Source organism: Mauremys reevesii, linkage group 2 (assembly GCF_016161935.1).
Source record: "Mauremys reevesii isolate NIE-2019 linkage group 2, ASM1616193v1, whole genome shotgun sequence".
Taxonomy (NCBI): domain Eukaryota; kingdom Metazoa; phylum Chordata; order Testudines; family Geoemydidae; genus Mauremys; species Mauremys reevesii.
This window is the reverse complement of record NC_052624.1, coordinates 190,402,473-190,426,430: the sequence shown is the minus strand read 5'-3', so window position 1 is coordinate 190,426,430 and position 23,958 is coordinate 190,402,473. Positions and strand designations below refer to the sequence as shown.

The 23,958-nt window shown below is 40.7% G+C and overlaps 2 long non-coding RNA genes across 2 annotated transcripts in view; one reads left to right on the top strand and one right to left on the bottom strand.

The window, feature by feature from the left end:
- Positions 1–10,660, bottom strand: part of LOC120398800 — a 30,662-nt gene extending 20,002 nt beyond the window's left edge. The window contains exon 1 of the long non-coding RNA XR_005594715.1: positions 10,595–10,660. This is a non-coding gene — a long non-coding RNA (uncharacterized LOC120398800). The remainder of the gene's footprint in view (positions 1–10,594) is intronic.
- LOC120398801 lies at positions 9,851–15,786 on the top strand. The gene is made up of 3 exons (XR_005594716.1): positions 9,851–9,911; positions 11,605–12,220; positions 15,759–15,786. It is a non-coding gene; the product is annotated as an uncharacterized LOC120398801 (long non-coding RNA).
- The last annotated feature ends 8,172 nt before the right edge of the window (positions 15,787–23,958 follow it).

Sequence of the window (23,958 nt, the reverse complement as noted above, 5' to 3'; positions counted from 1 at the left end):
GCATATTTTGAATATCGGGGGGGGATTTTGTAAAGTGAATTTATCTTGATATTTCCAGGATAACGTTTAAAACTGTAACTTCTTCCTTATGTTATTTTGACTGAATCAAATGGTTGTTCCAAATATAACTCCAAGTTGATGAAGTTTCTTGCTTGGGTTTTACTGAAGTAGAAGTCAGACTTAAAGGACAGGGTTTGCCAGGATCATTCCTATATTATACAGAAATATACAGTGAAAAGCTTTTCTACACTACTCAATTAGATGCAATAATTTTGAATAATACAATTTCACAAAGGCTTAAATGCCATTAGTTTGATGAGTTTTCCCACTTTGCTGATTCTAACTGAGCATAATTGGAAAAACTGTCAGAAAATTTTGATGTAACAGATTATAAAATATTTATTGCTGAAAAAGTTTAATTGACCTGATGAGAAGGTTATATAATCTGGCATATGTCTTATTATGTAGTATTTTCTTTATTTCTAAAATGTATTTGTGTTTGATGTGTATTTGAATAATGAGAAAAGTTCTATTACAATTCTCAATAAAATATAATTTAAAAAAATACCTAAATCATCTATTTAATTCTGGTTCTTTTGACTTCATTAGATTTTCTAATGGAGCAGTCTGTTCAGACATATCTGAAGCAGAAGCTTTATTAATCTGCTACAAAAGTTAAATGACTCTAGATGCTAAATTCCACTGAACCTTTAATACTACTGTATTAACATATTTATGACTATGAGCAAGGAAATTGTTTTGTGAAAAGCAAATAACAGGTGCACGAGTATGTATATGTGATTATTTATACACACTATATTAGAACCATTTAAAGTTATCCATCACCACAGGAAAGACAAAACTACATAACATAGTTATATACTACTGTATAAAACCATAATCTGATACAGTAAATAGGATGTAAGCGAGTTCCTATTGTACACAAAGAAGGAGTGCTATATAGTTGCACCCCACACACTTTATTCTAGGCAAACTGAAGTTATTAGAGCTCATTTAATTACTAGATTAAAGTTTTCAAACATGAGTGACTGAAGTTAGGCACCTAAAATACATGGCCTGATATTCAGAGGGTATAGAGCACTTGAAAAATCTCGATTTCCAGAGCAGTTATGGGCACTCTGTTCTTTTGATTAATCTGGCCGCTTTCAGTTGCCTAAAGTTGGGCACCCAAAAACTGAAGTATCCAAAATTTGAGCATTTTTGAAAACCTGGCCCTGAATCGATAGGTAGAGTAAAAAAAAAAAAAGCTCTTTGCTTATTCAATTAGTATTATTGGGTGAAATCATGGTATCATTGCTTTCAATGGCAAAACTCCTTGACTTCACTGGGGTCAGGATTTCGCCCATTATACGTCATCATTATCTTTAGTTATGTGTATCTAGCATAGAGGAAAAACCAATTGTGCTAGGGAGGGCAGGAAGAGAACAGTGATTAAAAAATAAAAAATACAATTATCTGGTCAAATTCTACTCTTCACCCCATTTTGGGCAAGTTTTATATTATTATTATTATACATATTATAATTTTCCACTATTAAATGCAACAGTAAACAGCGAGTGAATTTTTTTCAGCTTTTGTAAGACTAAGTTACAGTAATGTTAGATATTTAGCTGTATTGTATTAATCCCAAACTTTCACTGAATTAATTATTTCATTTTATTCATATTGGCTAAGCTAGTATCCATGTGAGTTGCTTGGTTTTCCTGTTCACTTGGAACAGATATATGAGAAAGTTACTGCAACATATGCCTAGATTGTAACTGTGGTTAATCAAAAAGATGTCAGGTTAAAATGGCTTTTGAAAACAAATTTTACCTACCTATCAAATTACTTTTAAATATAAAATTTTCCTCTAATTTATGAGATTAATTAATATTTATTAATTATTATTATTATTAACACACACAAAGGTTGTAATGTTATTGGGACAGAAAATTTTCATATTGTTTGCACAGTGCCTAGCACAATGAGCTCCTAGAGGCTACTACAATACAAATAAACAAAATGGAAAAATCCTGAATTAAAATGGTTTTAATCCTGAAAAAAAAAGCATAAGAGTAGCCCAATTGAAGATGCACATATGCATAAGTGTTTGCAGCATCAGGGTCTACTCTAATGACAAGACCAGTAGACTAAACAAACAAGTGGGCAGAGTTAGGGAGGAGGAAGGAAAAGGCAATAATAATATATATATATATATTTTCAGATGATGTAGCCAAATTGTTATCAATGTGGGGGCTCTGCAGGCTTCATAGCAGAAGTGAATCTTGAGAACCCATTTGAAGGGGGATAAGATAGTAGTTTACTTTTAGGTTCTCATGTGTTAGCACCATATTTCAGTGTTTACATTTTAAGAAAGGAATAGGAATGTTTGTTTTAAATAACAGTTTCTATTGTGGTTAAAAAAATACCCCAAAACATTCTTATTGATCCAAATTTAGCTACATTTGGGGTCAAAAAGGATTAGTATATACCCACACCGCACTCTACTTATCCTTTTAAGTAGTCTAGGGACAGAACAGTGTTGATTCTGTGCAAAGGAGATGTATCTTGTAACAATGTTTCTCCCTTTATAGTAGCTGGGGTAGGTTTTCTTCCACTCAAAACAAATTAAGCATTTGTCAATAAAATGTAAGTGGCTTCTTTGTGATTCTTCTGTACATAATAAGTATCAGAGGGGCAGCCGTATTAGTCTGGATCTGTAAAAGCAGCAAAGAATCCTGTGGCACCTTATAGACTAACAGACATATTGGAGCCTGAGCTTTCGTGGGTGAATAGCCACTTCGTTGGATGCATCCGACAAAGTGGGTATTCACCCACAAAAGCTTATGCTCCAATATGTCTGTTAGTCTATAAGGTGCCACGGGACTCTTTGCTGCTTGTACATAATAAGTAACACTTATTCTTTGAGTCTTGCTAGAGTCACTAATAAATTTGCTTTTCTACGTTAATTGACTCATTTTTATATTGACTTCAGCAGATAAACAAGTAGTCTTGGTATTTACTGGTGTCAACACTGCACACTTCTTATGACAGTGTATAAAGTACAGACATAAGTAGCCCCCCTAGCATGGGTATAAATGACAGTGTGGACAGTAAAGCAAGACTTTGGTGAGTAGCGTAAAGATACGTCTGAAGCCTATGGGTAAGTACCCATGTATATACCCACACGGCACTCTACTCATCCAGGCAATGCCTTCCCCATCTACAAGGATATTTGTAGCACTGTCATGTCCCACTGCTCCCCTGCTGCTGGAGCCTTTCCCCATCACAGGAAAAGACTCCAGCAGCCTGAAGGCAGTAGGGAAAGGCTCCGACAGCAAGGAGCTGATAGAGCCTTTTTACACAGCCTCCCACATCCCGGAGTCTTTCACTGAAATATGTCATACACACCACAGTGTGGCTGCAACTTGCTTTTCATGGCTGCATGTAGCTACACAGACCCTATGCACTGCCGCCACTGGTGTGCAGTGTAGACCAGTGGTGGGCAACCTGCAGCCTGCACGTGGCCCATCAGGGTAATCTGCTGGTAGCCCACCAGTTTACTTATATTTGCACGACCGCCCGCAGCTCCCAGTGGCTGCGGTTCACCGTTCCCAGCCAATGGGAGCTGCAGGAAGTGATGCAAGCTACCGGAACATGCTGGACACCACTTTCCACAGCTCCCATTGGCCAGGAACGGCGAACCACAGCCACTGGGAGCTGCGGGCAGTCATGCAAATGTAAACAAATTGTCTGGCGGCCTACCAGCAGATTACCCTGATGGGCCACGTGCAGCCCACAGGCTGCAGGTTGTCCACCACTGGTGCAGACATATCTCTAGTTTTTCTCTATGGTGCCTTTTTAAATTTTAAGAAAAGGGAAAATACTATTAAAATGCAGCTATTCTGTGCCCAAACTGTACAAACAATGGCAATGCATATCAGAACATGCCTTTCTAGAAAGTGTTAATAAGCTCTTCTAATTCAATTAGGCCTCAGCTTGTTAAATTTTAATGAAACAATAATCAATTTGTCTTCACTTCTCGCCTCCCAATGCACCCTAGGCTTACATAACAATGGGCCAGCACTGTGCACCCTGTTGTGTCCTATTACTTAAGCAAATTAAATTTTATATTACTTTAGGGAATCACTGATACAACAGAAAAAATAACTATGTAAATCAATACTTTATTGGAGGAGTTTTGCCAATACTATTGATATTTCTCTGGTAGCCAATGAAAGTGATCAAATTTCTTACATTTGGGAAATAAAAATGTTTAATAATACTGTGATGTTTATACATTATGTGTGTTATTGCTTGCTTTCTGTACACTGGATCTTTAATTAGAGTGAAGTTCCAGTCCCAGTTGCAGAGCCAGCTGCAGTTTTGTATTCAAGTGCAGGCAGCTACAGAGGAAACACACACACTGTTGCTCTACCATGGAGATTTAACTTCTGGGTTGTTGGGTTTTTTTAAATTACATTATTCCCTTAGAAGAAAATAAAGGTCCATCTGACTGAAAGTATATCCTTGCCTTTGGTGTATGGATGCACATATTTATCTTGGTGTATATATGGTAGGTAGAACTGGCAGCCTTTATAATAGATGCAGCTGCCTCACACTTTTCATTGTAAGACCCTGTTTTCAGTGCCTTCCAGCTTAACTAAACTAACTATTTGGACTGAAATTTTCCATGCCAGATGCCTGCAGCTGGCTGATTCTGTTTCACATTTCAGCCAAAACAGTTCCACTATTTATAAAAAATAAGTGTAGGGAAAAAAATGTTTCCCTACATAAAAAAAAATAGCATGAGATCATGTAATTAAAGGCAGTATCATAATTCATACACACAAGGCGGCAAATTAAGTTTGCACAAGCAACCTTAATTCTAACATGTTGTAACTTTTGAGAGCTTAATTTTGCAACCTTACTGTTCTTTTAACAGTTTGACTGTAACATAAATATGTACGTATTAATGTAACGTCATTATGAAATGAAATATATGCATATGTAAATCAATAATTCAACTGGACTCCATTGGTACACTAACAAAATTTGTGGGCACACCCATTTGCACGTGCAAAGATGAGTATATACATGTATTTAGGCGGAAGGAAATGTTAACTAATCCTAGTTTTAAGTTTGGCCTAAAAAATACATTGGTAGGCACAAGGTTAAAAGTGCAGTGTTATGTTGAGTCATTGCAACCTCTAAGTCCTGGACTCTCACCCCAAAGTTCAATCTTCTGCTGCATTTGCTAGCCTCAAGAGGCCAGGACCCAATCTTTCATGAAGCACCCCTGCTCATCAAGGTACCTCCTCAGCAAATGGAGCATCTTTCTTCACCCTGTGATATTCTGAATCAGTCTTGTCTTTATTCACAGACAGGGTGATCTCCTCACCATCATATCACTCCTTTTCACTTCCAAGTGGTTTCAATATTTATAGTTTGTCTGTGATGGTTTCCCATTGACTTTACTGGGTTGATGCAACAATGGATAATTGAGCAATACATCACATAATGGGCTATCTAGGGTGTGGTTACAATTCCCTCCCACTTGAATGGCCCATTACTGAGACATATTATCCCCCAACTCATTATTCCCCAACTCAGGGAGTCATTTTCATTCCAAGACCATAAGGGCATAATTTTCAGTACAGTTATACTGAATCACAAATGATTATGAAGATTGATAAGTTACAAGCTTTCAGTAGAGACCTTGCTTGCTATTCTTTCTAGATAAATATCAGGAAAGTGATGCAGTAGCTGTAATGAGTTGGTCAGGTCTAAGACAGAAGTTGCTTGTAAAGAACAGTGAACCCTTAGCCACATGGCACCAGTGTGCCTCTGTCACTGAGCTCAGCTACTAAGCTTATCTCAGCATATTACGCAATGCTTTTACTACAGACTTGATAGTGTTTTTATCAGGGATAAGAATCACTTCTTCAGTTATCTCTCACCCAGTCCAGTCCACCTATGTACAATGCAAGCTGAACAGATTCATCTGTTAACTGAATGAGCCTTTGACCTAAATTAACTCATCATCGAACTACATCAGATTAATACAACATAGTTCTCCGTTCAGCATTGTTTCCATAAATGTCTCTTAGTAATTTGTACTCAAACTATAATGAATAACTGATTTGGAAGTTTTCAGCAATTTAGCTAATCCACATTTCTTTGCAAGCAGTCTCTTTGGTGCAAATATCCAGGCACTGAATGTTTTTATAATTAAAATTGTCAATATTTATCTCTAGCTCTAAATGGAACTTAACCTTTCATTTATTAATTTTGCCCTCAAATATCTTATAATAGCTCATATTTTCTCTGAGAATTAGATATATTTATCCTAACCTAGTTTTCATTTATGATAATATTTATTTACCACTATCAAAACATTACCAATATCATTTCAGAAAGCCAGCTCACAAGGTAAAAATTGTATTACTCAGAATATACACATTATCTTCTAGTGCTTCATTTTTAACAATGTGTTCACTTCTTCCTACTTGTGAATGTTAACACTGTTTTAAAAAAAGTTGGACTGAATTATCTGGAAACTGAAACCCACTATTTATACACAGAGCAAGTACAGCAAAGAGGTCCATGTCTCAAGGTCATCAACTTTGACACTCTGCATTGAATGGATAACCTCTAAGGGAACAGAGAAATTCTTTCCTATTTAATCTTGGACCTGCAAGACTGCCAAGTAGGATGCCAATTGCAATGCTATTTTTTTGTAGTGTGGATACTTCTCTACTAAGAATGGACTAAGTGCAATTTTCAAAACTCTCCATCTTCTTTAAATCAGATCCCTCGGGGTTTAAATCCATCTTCTCCCCAGTTAGAAAAATATGTAGCGATAAGTTACTCAGCTCATTCCCCTGTTCTTTGTGGATCTATGGTCTGATCTAGTACTTCATCACCTTCTGCCACTGAATCCACAGGCAGGGAGAAAACCAATCCAACAATTATGTAGCTAACCAATCTCATTCACCATAAAAGAACTCTGCCACCCCCCCACATGAAGTATATCAAATAACTCTCTTTGTACATGTAACGAGATAAAAGGTGCAGGTTAGAACTATTCTGGGATCCCTGCAGGTATGCAATATAAAAGTATGAAAAAAAATATTGAATCACCATTTCCAATTGTGTGCAACAGTGATTTATTCATGTTGAACTTGACATTCAGTGGCTTTGTTGTCTTGTGTCTAGCATCTATTTTTGGTACCTATACAGCTAATTATAGCTTCACTTTGAAACATAATACTTGCTAGGATTTCTACAACCAAGTGGCTACAAAACAGATAATTTTGCTAGACGAAAATGTTTAAAAGCGGATCCATGATGTCCTCTGCTCTAGAACACAACTCCAGACCACTCTTAGAATGAATCCCCTTTACCAGTTTCCCTTTTACTATTTATAGTCTCGTGTAGGAAGAAGGACCAGACACAGAAGCTGCTGCTTCTGTCTTATGAAAAGTACAATGGGAAACTTAAAATCCATGCAAAGACCTTGAGTTTTAAAGGTCTCCTCCAAAAGACAATAATTAAAAGGATTATTTATTTCCTCCTTTGCCTTAATCATCTGTGCTCTAATGCTCTTTTCTGGCTGCATCTGTAAGCTATTAACATTACTGCAAATTACATGGCAAAGTAAGTGCTAGCAAAGCTCTGACTGCACTCTCTCTGGGAACTTGCTGGCAAGAATTTTCATTGATGTGATTCCTCAAAGTCAGTAATCTTCCAAAAGTTAGCCAAAGGAAACATTACCATTTTTAAAGTGTGTGAGGCTACATATAGTAGAGTAGATGCTGCTCAGCTTTTCACTAGCATTGCACCGTGCTGACAGCAAAGTCATGTATCATTAAGTTAATAAATAAGGAAGAAGAAACTAACTCTTAACAAATGTACAAGTACTGTAGTGTCTGAGGCTGGACATAACCAGGCAGTATTTCCACTGATTTCATTTTCATTGAAGTGTACTGACAAAAGTAATAAATCAGTATCTTAATATAAAAGAAAAGAAGGAGAGATGGGTTTGTAAGCACTACAGAAATTGCAAACAATAATGTTGAGTCATAGCCATGACTCATGTTTCACTCTTGATTGTCAATAAAAAAAAAATAGGTTCTGCATCTACAACAACACTGTATTTTTTAAAACAATGTAAGCATTATTCCAGGAAACACCAAGTTTCTATGGACTGCCAGTAGAATTCTATAAAGGAGTACACTGATGAAATTACATCATACCTTAATAAGCCATGTACAGTAAACACTAGAAGATTGCATGCTACTTCAAAACAGTAAGAGATGAACTAATTATAATAGCCCATATACAAAACACAGCCAAGAACCTTTAGTATTGACCATCCTTTTTTCTTTCATTGCCTAATAGGGACATCAAAATATTGGACAAAATAAGACTGAAACAACCAGTACCTAGCATTTTTCATATAAACACTCCCTTTTCTCATGACAGAATAACACTTCTAGCTAAAAACATTTGATGTTGTTACAAACATTTTCAATATGATACAACCCATGGTTATATAGTAACTAGTCTAGAGACTGAAAGGCCTTTGACTTTGTTTCATGGAGTTTTGCATTCTCCCAATTTAAAAATGATCAATCTTGGCCATAAAATAAGGAAATGGATTAAACTACTCTATACAAAACCAATAGGTTGTATTAGAACTAATCAGACGATATTAAACTGATTTGAGTTGGGAAAGAAGACAAAGCTGGATGTCTACTATCATCTTTTTTTCTGACTCTGTAGAGCGATCCACATGGCATAGAGAACCCTCATCAGCATATTTGTTTACAAGATCAGGGTGCAAATTACCATGAAGAGTGTAAAATATGCCTTTGCTTATCTCAAGTCATTTTTTCAACAGGTCTTCTGCTCTCAGAGTATTAGTATGGAGAAGAAAGTCTCTCCGTATCAGATTCACTATACATAACCAGGTAAACAAGTAAAGTTGGGGAAGACGGGGATTGTTTTTTGTTAATGGTTTAACTGGGATAGGGACCATTGGCACTTAGGGGCTGATGTAAAGCTCATTGAAAAATCAATGGAAAGAATCCCAAAGACTTCAACAGCTTTGGCTCAAGTCTTTATAATTCATTAATTTTGTTCCATACATGTACCCACGTTTCCTTATTCAATAGCATATATATTGTACTGGTTTTCTCTGAACAGCTACTACTATTTAGCAATTATATAGCTCCTGCTACCACAGAATCTCTAATGGTTTCCCAAATATTAGCTGATTAAATATAAATTTACACATGAGGTTGGTGAGGTAATTATTATTCCCTAATTACAAATGTTTTTGCTCTGCCTTAGGCTGGCTAATCAACACCATACAGTTAACCATTGCCAGAGAAATGATTAGCAGCTAGTTTTCTTAGCTCCTAGTCCCATGCTTTAACCCACTGGGTCTCAAACTGTTGTACTGATGACCCCTTTCACATAGCAAGCCTCTGAGAGTGACCCCCTCCTTTATGCATTAAAAACACTTTTTAATATATTTAACGCCATTATAAATGGAGGCAAAGCAGGGTTTGGGGTGGAGGCTTACAGCTCTTGACCCGCCATGTAATAACCTCGCGACCCCCTGAGGGGTTCCAACCCCCAGTTTGAGAACCCCTGCTCTAACCATTATACCATACTGACACTTGATATTAATCTTGTGCTTGCTACAGCCTTAGTTTTGATTGTTAAAAATTGATTAGGAAGAGGTCACTTCTGCCTTAAAGATTAAAGCAAGTATGTGAGATGGTAGCCAAATCACATGTAAATGATTCTCTTAACAAGAGCCTCTCACATTTGTTATGAGCACTTTTAACAAGGGAGAAGACAATTGTAAGGGTGTTTGAGTTTTATTTTCACCACAGGTAAATAATGGTATGTGATGGGTTCCAGCCCCATTCAGTGCAGATGCCATTTGCCCCCTTTGTTAAGCAAAACAAGCATGCTGGAAAAGAGGTGGAAACAATTCTCAGGGAAATTTGTTTTAGATTAGGGCAAACACAAGCTGTCTTGTCTATTCACCTGCCTTTTTCTGCTGGAGGTGCAGCTCCTGAAGTAGGTTATTTGGAACCACTTTTCCTAGTTTGCTTTTATATCTTGGTTTTATCTCAGTATTTTATGGGTACAGATATTCTGAGCACCCCAAATAAGCATATCTCACAACCAATAGTAAAAAGGGACTTCTGAATGATTTTTCTACTTTAGCTTCTCCAACATCTCTAGAAGCCTTGCATGGCACCATCTCTCCTTATTTTGTTTCTATTTATTCCTGGCTTGGTTGTTCTCTCAACTATGTTAAAACTCTTAGACCCCAAATCCTGAAAGCTGTTCCACAAGGGCAAACCCCACTGAAATCAGTGAGGCTCTAGACACATTGTGCAACTTGCACGATTGTAGCCATGTTTCATTTCCAGATTGGTAAAGGAGAAAGACTGCTATAGCTGAAAAGCAAGCTCATAAATTTTAGTGTGTGATACTAAGTACATCAGCATGAAAAGTCTGTTGTGGGGAGGTGGAGCGTTGGTTTAAAGGCTAGAAGAGTACAAACCCTTGAGATGTTTCAGAGGAGAATTCCAGTCAGACCAAGTTCCTGAGCAGAGTATGTTTGTCAGAGCTTTCTGAAAGGAAAGGCATGGGCTAGAAATGGCTGGTTTTATACAGCAAGGCTGGGCTCTGCTGAACAGCGCCACCTCTGGTCAATCAGATTATGGCTAATGTGTGTTGATTTTTTGTTTGTTTATGATGAACATAGGAGTGGTCAAGAGGCCGTAATAAAAGTGTGACCCACGGTTACAGGCAATAATCCCACCCCAAACACCATTGAAGTCAGTGTTATCACTGATTTTAAATGATGGGAACAGCATTGGCCCAATATGAATACCGTAAATTACATAGAAGAATGAAGTATTTTTTGTGTGTGTTCTTTTTCATAGAAAATTGTTTTGTTGGTGTTGGTGGGTTTTTTTTCATTCCAGCAGAGTGAATGTTCTGACAGAACATTATATTTAGGGGGCAGGGTACTATTGGGGGCTAGTTCAGTGCTTAGGGTTGGGGGCATACAATAAAAAAGTATCAATTTATTTTAGAAGGAGACAAAACATGATTTATTGCTTTCTGTCCAATAGTTTTGCAGCATAAATCAATAAGAACAGCCAGAATGAGACATGATATCTGCAATCAGTGATGCTGAACATTAACACAAAAACTAATTACTTGAGAGAAAATCATAAAAATCTAGCTACAGCTGTACTGAATCAGTACAAAAGAGGCTGCATACCACTATGCTGTGCACAGCACTTCATGCTTCGCTGCTTCCTAAATATGGTTTGTGGGGAGGAGGGGACATATTCGCAGACCAAAATTATATTTAGGTTGGATTAAAGTCGTGACACAAACAATGAAAATTCTGATAAGGTTGACATTTCTTTGTTTTCTTTATGGGTTTGAAGGGTAGTAACGTTTTTGAATTACCATCTTAATATTTTTAAAGGATATGTGTATAATAGCCTTATAGAGAAGATTATAAACTGTATCCCCCTTTTCTCCCCTTTATCCCAGGAAATTTGAATGGCTCCTTTGTGAACCACTTAAAGGGATATATTCTGGTATCTGGCTGTCTGACACACACACCAATGGGATTCAAGATTCCTCTTAAATAAGATCATATGCATTCCTGTATCTCAAGGCATTGGTCACTGTGATTTTATTAATTTCCTTACATTTTAATCTAAAAGAAATTCAACACCAAAAGGGCCCAATCCAATGCTCCAGGAGCCCTGGACATACACTGAAAAACACAGTAAGATAGGAACCGCAAAACACCAATCACCCAAAGAAGCAGCGCCTTTTACTTCCACCCAGCTCTACATCATTTAATCACTAGGCATATGACCTATACAGCTTGAAACTCCATTTCACTTTCTCACAAGACAAGAGTTCCTTTGAAGGTTTGACCCCACCAAGATCTGATCAGAAGGCTGCCTGCTAACCCCAAAGGAGGTGGTGGAAATCCAAGTGGGATAGCTGAAACAAAGTACTGGGGAAGAGTTAAAGCTTAAACCTTGAAGCTGAGAAGCAGAGTTTTCAGTGAAACAGACTGTTACTTGTCCCCAGAAGAGTGGAGGTAGCGGCTATAAATTGGGCTGATCTGTCTTGAGGGAAAAGCTAAACTTAGGTAAGACAACATGTTAAACCCTTTTCTTTCTGATTGCTATGTTCCTATGGATAAATAAATAATATTTCATTTTGAATTCACCTACTGTTCCCAGCTCCTGAAGAGAAGTATATTGCAGGGGCCAAACCCAGTTGGACCTATTGAGGAAACACATTTGGTGAACACGGATGCTGTAACCTGGAGATCCAGTTTTAAAATGGGTGATTCATGGGATTCCACTCTGAGAGAAGTGCAGGTTCTAGGCTGATTGCTTGAAAGGGGTGCCCACTGAAAAACTGCATGAGAGGTCAAAGCTACTGCTCATCCAGGAACTCTAACAGGGGTCCTTCCAGAGAACACTGTGCCAGCAATCCCGTCCATTTAATAATGAAAGAGATCAAGTTCAAGTGGCTCTGTCAGTCACAGCTGTGGCAATAGGGATGAGGGAGAGAGGAAGTGTTTCAAGTAGGAAAATCCCAGACTGTGTAGCACCTCCCTTTTCCCTTTCTCTTAGAACACTTCCATCTCCCTTTCCAAAATCCTCTCCCCTCTGCCAGTTTCCCCTCTCTTCTAGATTTCTTTTCTTTCTCACTTTCATTTCCCAAATCTCAGGTTCTCTCTCTCTCCCCCTCTCTTTCCTTGGTTCTCTTCCATTTCCTTGCATCAATATCTCTTTCTCCCCTCTAGTTTCCCCCTCCTCCTCATTTTATCAGTAGTGGAGCTGGTTGTAATCAGGAATTTTTGCCAAATAATCCACAACTTTTTCCTTAAACTTTTGTCAATGATTTCACTGAAAAATATTACTTGGCAACATATGAGAAATTTAGCCAGGAACAATTCTCCTAATAAACACCCCCTGGGTACCTCTGGACACCAGCTGATGGACACTTCTGTGAGCATGCTGTCCTTAGTCTTGTTTAGATAGCTCCAAGTTCATCTTTGAGGTCTCCTCGGAGGTCAACCAAGAAGGAAAAGGTGGCTATGTTAAATTGGTCCCTCCTTGTTGGTAAAGAATGTTCATGTACTTCATATTTTTTTTTCTCCAGAAGTGCCATTTGTATGCAGCTGTGCTTCTCACAACTATTTTAGCCACTCAGAATTTTCTACAGAACATATTTAAGTATGTGCTAACATCATATCTTTGGCAAATATGAGTAGGGCCTTACATTTTATTATCAAGAATCCTGCTTTCTCAGTTCTCACACAGAAGGAAAGACTGCTACATTAATATAATTGCCCCCTTCATCCCTTAAAGAAAGACCTTTTTGACAGCTATTCTCTTTCAGGAAATGGTTCAGTAATGCTATCCACAATAGTTGTGAACCTTTCCAATCTGCAAATAAAACTTAATGCAGAAATCTGTCCAATGGTAGATGATATCTTTAATACACCATACATTCCTGCCAATTCTAAAAAAGTCTTTTTGGGGGGATTGATTTGTTTCCATGTTTGTTTTTTGTGCTTTTTTTAACCTCTGCTATCCACTGTAGAAGATTAGAAAGAATGCTTTGCTGCTGTCTTTATTTTTTTTAAATTGATCTTGCATGAGGGAAACACATTGTCCAAAAGAAGATATGTCAGAATGTATCACTTAAAAATGGTGTAGTGTGAATTGATTGTTTTTAGAGTATAGCAGCTTTGCATTTTACCCAGCTGTATTCTCTGTAATAAAGAGATTAATAATTGAGAAGCCAAAAGTCCATAGACACTAGACATGCAACAGAGGCACTTTATAAATCTGTATGGAGGTGACTGCTGTCATAATCCTGTGCAACTAAACTGAGCTAATTTCAGTGTCTAAATGGGTTTGTATAATAGAATGGGAATTGTTATGGCCAAGAATGCAATGCGGAAGGAAATTTGGAATATTCCAAGGCATAAATAATGGCAATAATGAAAAAAAGATTGTAATGGAAGGTGATGGAATTATTTGCTCTTTCAGCTAAATATAGAAGTAGTATTATTTGGATATCAAATTAATATCTGAAATATCTACTTTGGGACTAGAGCCTGCTCTAGCAGTAGGTGACTATTAGGTCAGTGCATGTTAGGATTACAACAATGAGACTGCTGGTGAGGAGTATGCTCGTTAAATTCTGAACTTGGCCTGTTGTGGGATCTATGTTAACATCTCTCTAAAGATGCCAGTTAAAAAATTATAAATAATTCAGTGCAGTTTGTCCTTGTGTGTCCTGGACAACATTGCTAAAAATAAGACATTCAAGCATCTACCCCCATGTTTGGTTTGATTCTTCCTCCAGGCCTGGAGGAGGACAAAACTGATGATTTTGTAAAGGGAAATCATGCCTCACCAATCTATTAGACTTCTTTGAGGGGATCAACAAGCATGTGGACAAGGCTGATCCAGTGGATATAGTGTACTAAGATTTTCAGAAAGCTTTTGACAAGGTCCCTCACCAAAAGTTCTTAAGCAAAGTAAGCTGTCATGGAATAAGAGGGAAAATCTCATGGATCAGTAACTGGTTAAAAGATAGGAAATAAAGGGTAGGAATAAATGGTCAGTTTTCAGAATGGAGAGAGGTAAATAATATTCCCAGGGGTCTGTACTGAGACCAAAACTGTACAACATATTCATAAATGATCTGGAAAAAGCGGTGAACAGTTAGATGGCAAAATTTGCAGATGATACAAAACTACTCAAGATAGGCAAGTCCAAAGCAGACTGCAAAGAGTGACAAAGGGATCTCACAAAACTGGGTGACTGGGCAACAAAATGGCAGATGAAATTCAGTGCTGATAAGTGCAAAGTAATGCACATTGTAAAACATCATCCCAAATATACATACAAAATTATGGGGTCTAAATTAGGCATTACCACTCAAGAATGATCTTGGAGACATTGCAGATAGTTCTCTGAAAACATCCACTCAATATGCAGCAGCAGTCAAAAAGGCTAACAGAACATTGGGAATCATCAGGAAAGGGATAGATAAAAAGACAGAAAATATCAGATTGCCTCTATAGAAATCCGTTGCATGCCCACATTTTGAATACTTTGAATCTGGTTGCCCCATCTCAAAAAAAGATATATTGGAATTGGAAAAGGTACAGAAAAAGGCAACAAAATGTTTAGTGGTATGGAACAGCTTCCATATGAGGAGAGATTAATAAGGCTGAGAGATTTTAGCTTGGAAAAGACATGAAGATATGATGGAGGTCTATAAAATCATGACTGGTATAGAGAAAGTAAATAAGGAAGTGTTATTTACTCCTTCTCATCACACAAAAACTGGGGGTCACCAAATGAAATTAACAGGCGGCAGGTTTAAAACAAACAAAATGAAATATTTGTTCACACAATGCACAGTCAACGTGTGAGACTCTGTGGCAGAGGATGTTATGAAACCCAAGACTATAACAGCATTTAAAAAAAGAATTAGACAAGTCCATGGAGGACAGGTCCATCAATGGCTATTAGCCAGGATGGGCAGGGATGCAAAACCATGCTCTGAAGTGGCCTTTATTTGCCAAGAGCAGGGATTGGGCAACAGGGGATAGATTTCTCAGTGATTACCTGCTCCGTTCATTCCCTCTGAAGCACCTGAAATCGGCCACCTCAGAAAACAGGACACTGGGCTAGAAGGACCATTGGTTGGACCAGTATGGCCGCTCTTATGAACAGTTCCTGAACTAGAGGTAGGATGATTCAAAAGAATACCATAATACGGGATTCTAACTACCCAAATGTCTTCTGGATAGTAAATACAGCAACATATACCTAAGCTTTGTGGAAGATAACTTTAAGATTACAGATACAGAAACTAACAAGAGGAGACATGTCTTACAGAGAAGAACACAGTGAAATGTAAGAATGGGACTAAATCTACTCTACAAGCTGGGGATAGATGTACTCATACTAGCTGTTATCGAGCTAGCATGTTAAAAGTAATAGTGTGACTGTGATAGTTCAGCCAGCAGAGTCACAGTGCTAGCTGCCCAAAGTACAGACCTGCCTGAACCCTGCAGGTACATTCTCAGGGTTACTAACACATGCTGTTGCTGCCCTTGCTGCCAAAGCTACACTCCTATGGGCTTGTCTTCACTACTGGGGAGATCTGCAGCAGGTGTTTATTTAGCAGAAGACCCACTAAATCGACATCAGAGAGCTCTCCGGTCGACTCCAGTACTCCAGCTCCCTGAGAAGACTCAGTGAAGTCAACCATAGAGCATCTCCCATCCATGCAGCGCAGTGAAGACACCATGGGAAGTCCACATAAGCTATGTCGACTCCAGCTACATTATTCACGTAGTTGGAGTAGTCTAACTTAGGTCGACTTACCCTGGGAGTGAAGACAAGCCCTATTTCTAGCGAGTTAGCTTCGATGAAAGCTAGCACAAGCATGCTTATGCAAACTGGGAATCCCATGCCTTGTTTGTTCTATAGATCTAGTTTAACAGAGTAGACTGGAACCAATGACCATGAGCTACCTGAATTTATTCATTCATTAATGTTAAGACTTTGAATTTCCTCCCCCTTCATTCATTAATGTTAGGTCACTGAGTCTGACCTTCTGCATACCACAGACCATAGAATTACACCCAGTTACTCCTCTATTGATTTTTTTTACTAAGGAGTTCAACACAAGGGGTCAGAATATCACAGGTATTTAGTCACCTAAAGATTCAACTAGACACCTACTGGGATTTTCAAAGCCCCAATATAGATTTTGTGCCCAACTCCCATTGATTTCCCAGGGCTTGGGCATCTAATCTGCATTGGTGCTTTTTCCAATAGGTTTCTAGTTGCATCTTTAAGTGCCTAAGTACCTTTGAAAATCTGGCCCTGGGTATAAAGTCATATATAAAATATTATGTTAACTAATATTTTAAAATGCAACTTATTTCTTCATCTAGATATGCCCTGAGATGTAAGGTCTTTGGGACAGGAGACTATACACTCATATGTTTATACACCATAATAACAAGCATAAGAGGAGGTTTTGTCTATTGCTGCAATATAAATAATAAAAAAAAATGCATGTGGAAACATCAGGTACTCTGATGGCTCTGCTGACTTTTTAATTATGACCAATATAAGTTGCCTACAGTCTATCTATGAAAACATCCAGATATAAGGAAATAGATTAGCACAATATATTCTATTATATTGATACTTTATAGAGCACTATTAGGCATCTTGTATTTTCAATTAAAGTATTTGCAGAAATTCAATAAAAATCCACAAACCAATTAGAAATTATATTTTACTTTTTTAATTAAAGTACATACATTTTCCTCTTTTGGCTATAGAAGAGAAGCTAGATGAAGAAAGATTACAGAAGTAAAAAGACTAACAGCACTTCCAAATATGTTTCTACAAACCTCATGCAGATCACATTGCTAAGTTAAAAGAAAAGTCCCATTTCTCTTTGTTTTTGATGAATAATCTAGTGAACAAATTTGCTGGCATGAATACTTGTGGAAACAGTGAATTTTAAGAAAATACAAGAGAATGTGAAATAAAATTATCTGATTGTTCATCACACAAGGCATACTTTTCATGGGGTGTGGATGGGGCTAAAAGTCAGGAAACCTTGGGTTCAGCTCCTAGCTTTGATGTTAACCTGCTGTACAACCCTGTGGAAGTCACTTTTTTCTTTCATGAAAATTTAGATTCTAAATTCTTCAGCCAGGGACTGTCTCGCTGATTCAGCAGGCCATCACTATTCAGCAAAGCCCTTACATACATGCTTAACTTTTAGCACATGATTATACCCCTTTGACTGAAGGAGGTGCTTAAAGTTTAGCTCCTGATTAAGTGTCTTACTGAATAGGGATAGAACCACTTAGCAATGTTAAGACAGAGTACCTGCAAATTTTTCACCCTGTGAAATTTTTTTGTAAGCTACAAATGCAACGTGTGCCCAATATTTTTACGTACAGGTATCTGAATCACTGTGGTTGCACTTGTGACTGTTCCTCTTGCTAGTAACTGCTTTCCTCTCTCTGCTCCCAGTTTGAGGGATTTAGCAGATGCCATAGTTATCTGTGCTGAGGTCCTGTACCTTTCCCCTTAGTGTCCTGCATCTCTTCCTCTTCCCAACATCATGGCTCCAAATACCTTGCTAAATGGTGCTCCCACCGTAAGGCAGAATTGACTTTGAATTGCCTCCCCGTTTGGCCCATCCACATGAAAGGACACAGGGCATACCTGGCAGAAGCAAGGGTGGAGCACGTTGCTCTCCTCAGCCAGCACTCTTCCATGTTTTCATCCCTTCTGCCCACAAGAGGGGAAAGGGACCATTTTAGCCTTTTGACTCCTAACAATACGTTTTCAAAGTGCAGCTTTCAAGACTCTTGAAATGAATGGCTAGGGAGAAAAGTACTGCAGACTCAACATACTGGAAACATTGTCAGACGACGAATGCTCACTTAGGGCTAGATCATGCCTTTCAGGAGCAGCCCAGGTTAGGGATGGTGTGGAGTCATCTCACCCTGAAGGGAGCCATTGTAGCTTTCTGAACATGCAGGCAGAACAGGCTCCCTACCGCACCCCAGTAGCCTGTTCCTCCTATGCACTAGTGCCATGGCCCCAGCTCCTCCTCAACAGCAATGGTGCAGGGAGTGCAGTCCCTGTGTCTTCCCTGAGCGCAGCGTCTGCTATTCTCCTGTGATCTTGGGGTTTGTCTACACTGCAATAAAAACCCATGCAACCAACTCAGAACCCACCCAGACCATCTGAGTTAGGCTCAAGCTATGGGGCTATAAAACAGCAGTGTCGATATTCGTGCTCTGAGACCTTCCCACCATCCGAGGCTCCAGCCCAAGCCCAAACGTCTACACTGCTATTTTATAGCCACACAGCTGGAGCCCTTTGACCCAAGTCAGGTGACCTGGGCCAGTCACGACCATGCTGTGAGTCTTTTACTGCAGTATGGACATACCCTTAGGGCTGGTCCACACTAGCTCTTTAAATCGAATTTAGCAGCGTTAAATCGAATTAAGCGTGCACCCATCCACACCAGGAAGCCATTTAATTCGACATAGAGGGCTCCTTAGTTCGACTTCGGTACTCCACCTCGACAAGGGGAGTAGCGCTAAATTCGACATGGCTATGTCGAATTAGGCTAGGTGTGAATGCTAATCGATCTTAGTAGCTCCGGGAGCTATCCCACAGTGCACCACTCTGTTGACGCTCTGGACGCCAGTCGGAGCTTGGATGCTCTGACCAGCCACACAGGAAATGCCCCGGGAAAATTTGAATTCCTTTTCCTGTCTGGACAGTTTGAATCCCATTTCCTGGTTGCTCATCGGGGCGAGCTCAGCAGCACTGGCAACAATGCAGAGCTCTCCAGCAGAGGAGTCCAGGCAATCTCAGACTAGAAAGAGGTCCCCAGCATGGACTGACCAGAAGTCTCAGATCTGATTGCTGTGTGGGGCGATGTGTCTGTGCTTTCGGAGCTGCGCTCCAGCAAACGGAATGCAAAGCCCTTCGAGAAGGTCTCCAAAGCCATGAGAGACAGAGGATACAGCCGGGATGCAATGCAGCGCCGCGTGAAAGTCAAGGAGCTGAGACAAGGCTACCAGAAGCTCAGAGCGGCAAATGGACGCTCCGGAGCCCAGCCCCAGACATGCCGCTTCTACGAGGCACTGCATGCCATTCTCGGTGGGTCTGCCACCACTGCCCCACCAGTGACCGTGGACTCTGAGGATGGGATAGTGTCGACGGACTGTTCCTCGGAGATGTTCGCGGACGGGGAAGATGAGGAGGACGAGGCAGTCGACGGCGCTTTCCCCGACAGCCAGGATCTCTTCCTCACCCTCTCTGAGATCCCCTACCAACCCTCCCCAGACGTTACCATGGACCCTGAATCGGGAGAAGGATCAGTCCGTAAGTGTTTTAAACAAGTTAACATTTATTTATTAAAAGCAGCTAAGACCAACGAGTTAACATTTTTTTAGTAACTAAACAGGGAGAGACATTAGGAGAACAGAAGGTCTACATACAGGGGGATGGAACTTTTATCTTCATAAGAGATCTCCAGGAAACTCTCCTGGAGGTAATCTGAAAGTCTATGCAGGAGGTTCCTTGGCAGAGCTAGCTTATCGTGTGCCCCGAGGTAGCACACTTTGCCGTGCCATGCTATAAGCTGGAACTCCGGGACCATTGCCCTCACGAGCATGGCAGAGTAGGCCCCTGGGTTGTGGTGGCTTTCTTCCAGCATGCGCGCTCTCTCTGCCCGTGAGACTCTCCTCAGGGTGATCTCTCTCGCACACTCCTGCATGAAATTAGAGTAATTGGGGTACTATTAGTAATGGGAGCGCTTAACTGTTCCTTTGCATAACAAGAAGCCTCACTTAACAGCCACGTGCTGCAGTCTACAGAGTGGCAGCATACAGGGATCTTTCCCAGTGAACAGCCGCGAGGGGGTGCAACAGGGGCCGAGTTTATGCTTTCAGGATTGCCTGCATCAAGAGGACAGAGCTGTACATTCACTTCTATGAATCCAAAAGTGTTTGGCTTACCATGCCTTGCTGCTACACGAATTCTTCTTTCCTGCAAAGGTTCTCTGATCTGCAGCCCAATACACCAGGCAATGAAAGCGCATTCAGAGAAATCAAACTTTCCATTAGTGAGTGCGCATGAGACAGGTGCTGTGCATACTCTTGTTCACAGACACTGAGTAGACTATGTTTCTTTGTTTAAAAAATGTATCATTGTAAGGAATTCACTACCTTTTTGACATCACACAGGTGCAACTGTATCATGACCTGATCCACCATGCCCCTCACAGATGATGGCGCAAACTAGAAGGCGTAAGAAAAAGACAAGGGACGAGATGTTTGCTGAACTTATGGGCTGCTCCAGAGCCGAGGCGGACCAGCAGAGCCAGTGGGGGGAGAACCTCACTCAGCAGCACCGCTCACTCTGCGAACGGGAGGACAGGTGGCGTCAGGAGGACCAGCAGGCGACTCAAACACTGCTTGGACTAATGAGGGAGCAAACGGACACGCTCAGGCGCCTTGTCGATGTTCTGCAGGACCGCAGGCAGGAAGACAGAGCCCCCCTGCACTGTATCTGCAACCGCCCACCCACGCCTCAAACTCCAATCCCCCCCTCATCAAAAGTAACGAGAAGGAGGGTCACCAGGGGCCGTGAAAACTGTCACTGCACCACAGGACAGTGTTAAATTACCCAAAAGCTATCAGTCACTACATTTTGAAAAGTCCTTCCCTTACTGTGTTGTTGATTATTAAAAGTAGTTTTCTGTTACTTACTTTTTCCGTCATGTTTTTTTTACACAACGCTGTGTTAGATGTCTTGGGTGGGTCGTTGGGTAGTTGAGGGGGTAGTGTAATGCATAGGACAGTCACCTTTAGCAGGGTACAGAGACGGGGACTGGATCAGCAGCATGTCACACACACAGTGCAGTCAGTAGGTGGTTAGCTGGTATGGGAGGTGGTTTGCAGGTTTTCTGTCGTTGGGGGTGGTACGTGCATTTGTAGCGGGGGAGGGGGGTTACAGATGTCATGCAATGGTCCCTGTAATGGACCGCAGAGCCATGCAGCAGAAGAATCTGTATCCGTCCTCCCCCGCAACAAGGCCACATAGCCCCCGCACACAGAGTCCAAAAAAGGAGGGATGGCAGGATCCGTTGAAACAACCAGTCCGGCACTGCTGACCGGTCTGGGAGTGGGAGCATGTCAAACCTCGACTTTAGAGGCGGTCTTTACATGACCACACACCCTACCCAGCACAGTGTGCTTCCCACTTTCAACCCTTTAACGCAAAGTCATCAATAAAGACACCGTTGTAAAGCTACAGTGGAGCACGTACTTTAATTTTTAAATGTGTGTTAGAAGTTGGAGAAGTGGGGTGGACGGGGTATGTAACTGCAGAGGCTAGTCAACAGTAACTTGGTAAAGAAACAGGGGCAGGTTCAGCTTCTCTGTGAAGAAACTGAACAGTCACAGTTCACGCTGCTCGCTGCTCGCTGGTACTTAAAGAATTCCTTGTCGCTGTGCAAGGTGCCTGCATAGGGCGTGACGAGCCAGGGCATTAGCGGGTAGGCTGGGTCCCCTAATATCAGTATGGGCATCTGCACATCCCAAGCCTTATTTTGTGGTCCGGGAAGAAACTACCTTCCTGCAGGCGTCTAAGCAGACCAGAGTTCCAGAAAACACGCGCGTCATGAACTTTGCCAGGCCACCCGACGTTGATGTTGGTAAAACGTCCCCCATGGTCCACCACTGCTCGCAGCACCATTGAAAATTAGCCAAATTTCTCAGCAGCTGACTGTGGAAGAGGGGGACGATAAGTTGAGTGGAGCTGACAGCGGCCACAACTGCAGCGGGATCCGTGCTCGCAGTGCTGTGGCGCCCGCGCTGTCACTGAGCAGAAAAGTGCACGAACAGATTGCCAGCTGGCGCTTTCAGGGAGGGATGCTGGGCGTGATTGACGGTTCAATGATGACAGTTACCCAAAACCACCCTCCACACAATTTCCCCCCCCCCAGCATGCATTGGTGGGAAATCCCAGCATTCCAATGGGCGGCGGGGAGTGCGGGAACTGTGGGATAGCTTCCCACAGTGCACCGCTTCAAAAGTTGACGCTTCGCCCGTTACTGTGGACTCACACAGTCGAATTAGTGTATTTATTGTGGATACACAACTTCGACTTCATTAGGTCGATTCCAGAAATTCAAATTAAGATGAATCGAAATAGTCTTGTAGTGTAGACATACCCTTAGTCAGCCTATATAGGCAATAGACAGTATAAAGGCTCCTTTCCCTACTCACTACAGAAGGGCTTACTAGAATCTCCCCCTCTAGTATCTAACTCCAAGTATTATTACTCTAGATGTCGGTATTATTCATTTATATAAAATTATTCAACTGTGTTAGCTTTTTTCTGCACAGATAGCCTTTCCTACCAACTCCTGTTAATTACATTATTCACTGAATAGTTTATTTAAACAAACTGCAGTCTGTGAGGAGCTGTTCACAAACTGTTCATTGTCATTACCGTTTGTGGTGTGTAGTGATTGCTGACTGAAATCAGTGAGAGTTAGGTGCCTAAATACCTTTGATGATCTGGATTCTAGTCATGCTATTGTCTTCTTTGACTCAATGATCAGATTTTTTTAAAAATCAGAAAATAATAAGTTATGAACAACAGTTCCATTGCCAATGTAGGCCCTATAACCAGGTTATCTTCCTCCCAAGCCCCCTTGGGGCCTGGGGTCATTCAATGAAGCCCTGCCTCAGTGTCCCTTCTTCACAGCTCCTTATATAAACTCCCCCAGTCCTGAGTCCATAAAGCATCCCCCTTCTGGGTCTAGTTTTGCCACATAACATTCAAAACAGTACTGTGGATTCGCTCCTTATCCCAGGAGACAAATCAAACTGTCCAGCTTCACTGACTCATCCCTGCTTTTGTCAGGCCATTGCCAGATTTACTTATATGGAGTCTCTTCTCTGAAGGAGCTCCCTGCAGCCCCCACCCAGGGCCTTCTTGCTTGGGAACTCCCCTGGTGGCTCCGGGCCTTCCTTATTCTAACTTTCACTCCTAGTGTCTCCTAGCTTTAACAACTTCCTGAGCTCAGAGTCTTCCACACAGGAGCGTCTCACCCTCTGGAGCTTCCTTTCCTTGTTCTCCTGTGACTCTTCATAGAGGGTGTCTATTATGCCCCATGGAGAGGCTGTTAATAAGGCACAGGTGGGCTAGACCAATTCCCTTTCAAAGGGCCTTGTAGTAGCCCTGATTCTGCTACTTGTTGCACACAGATGGATCCTGG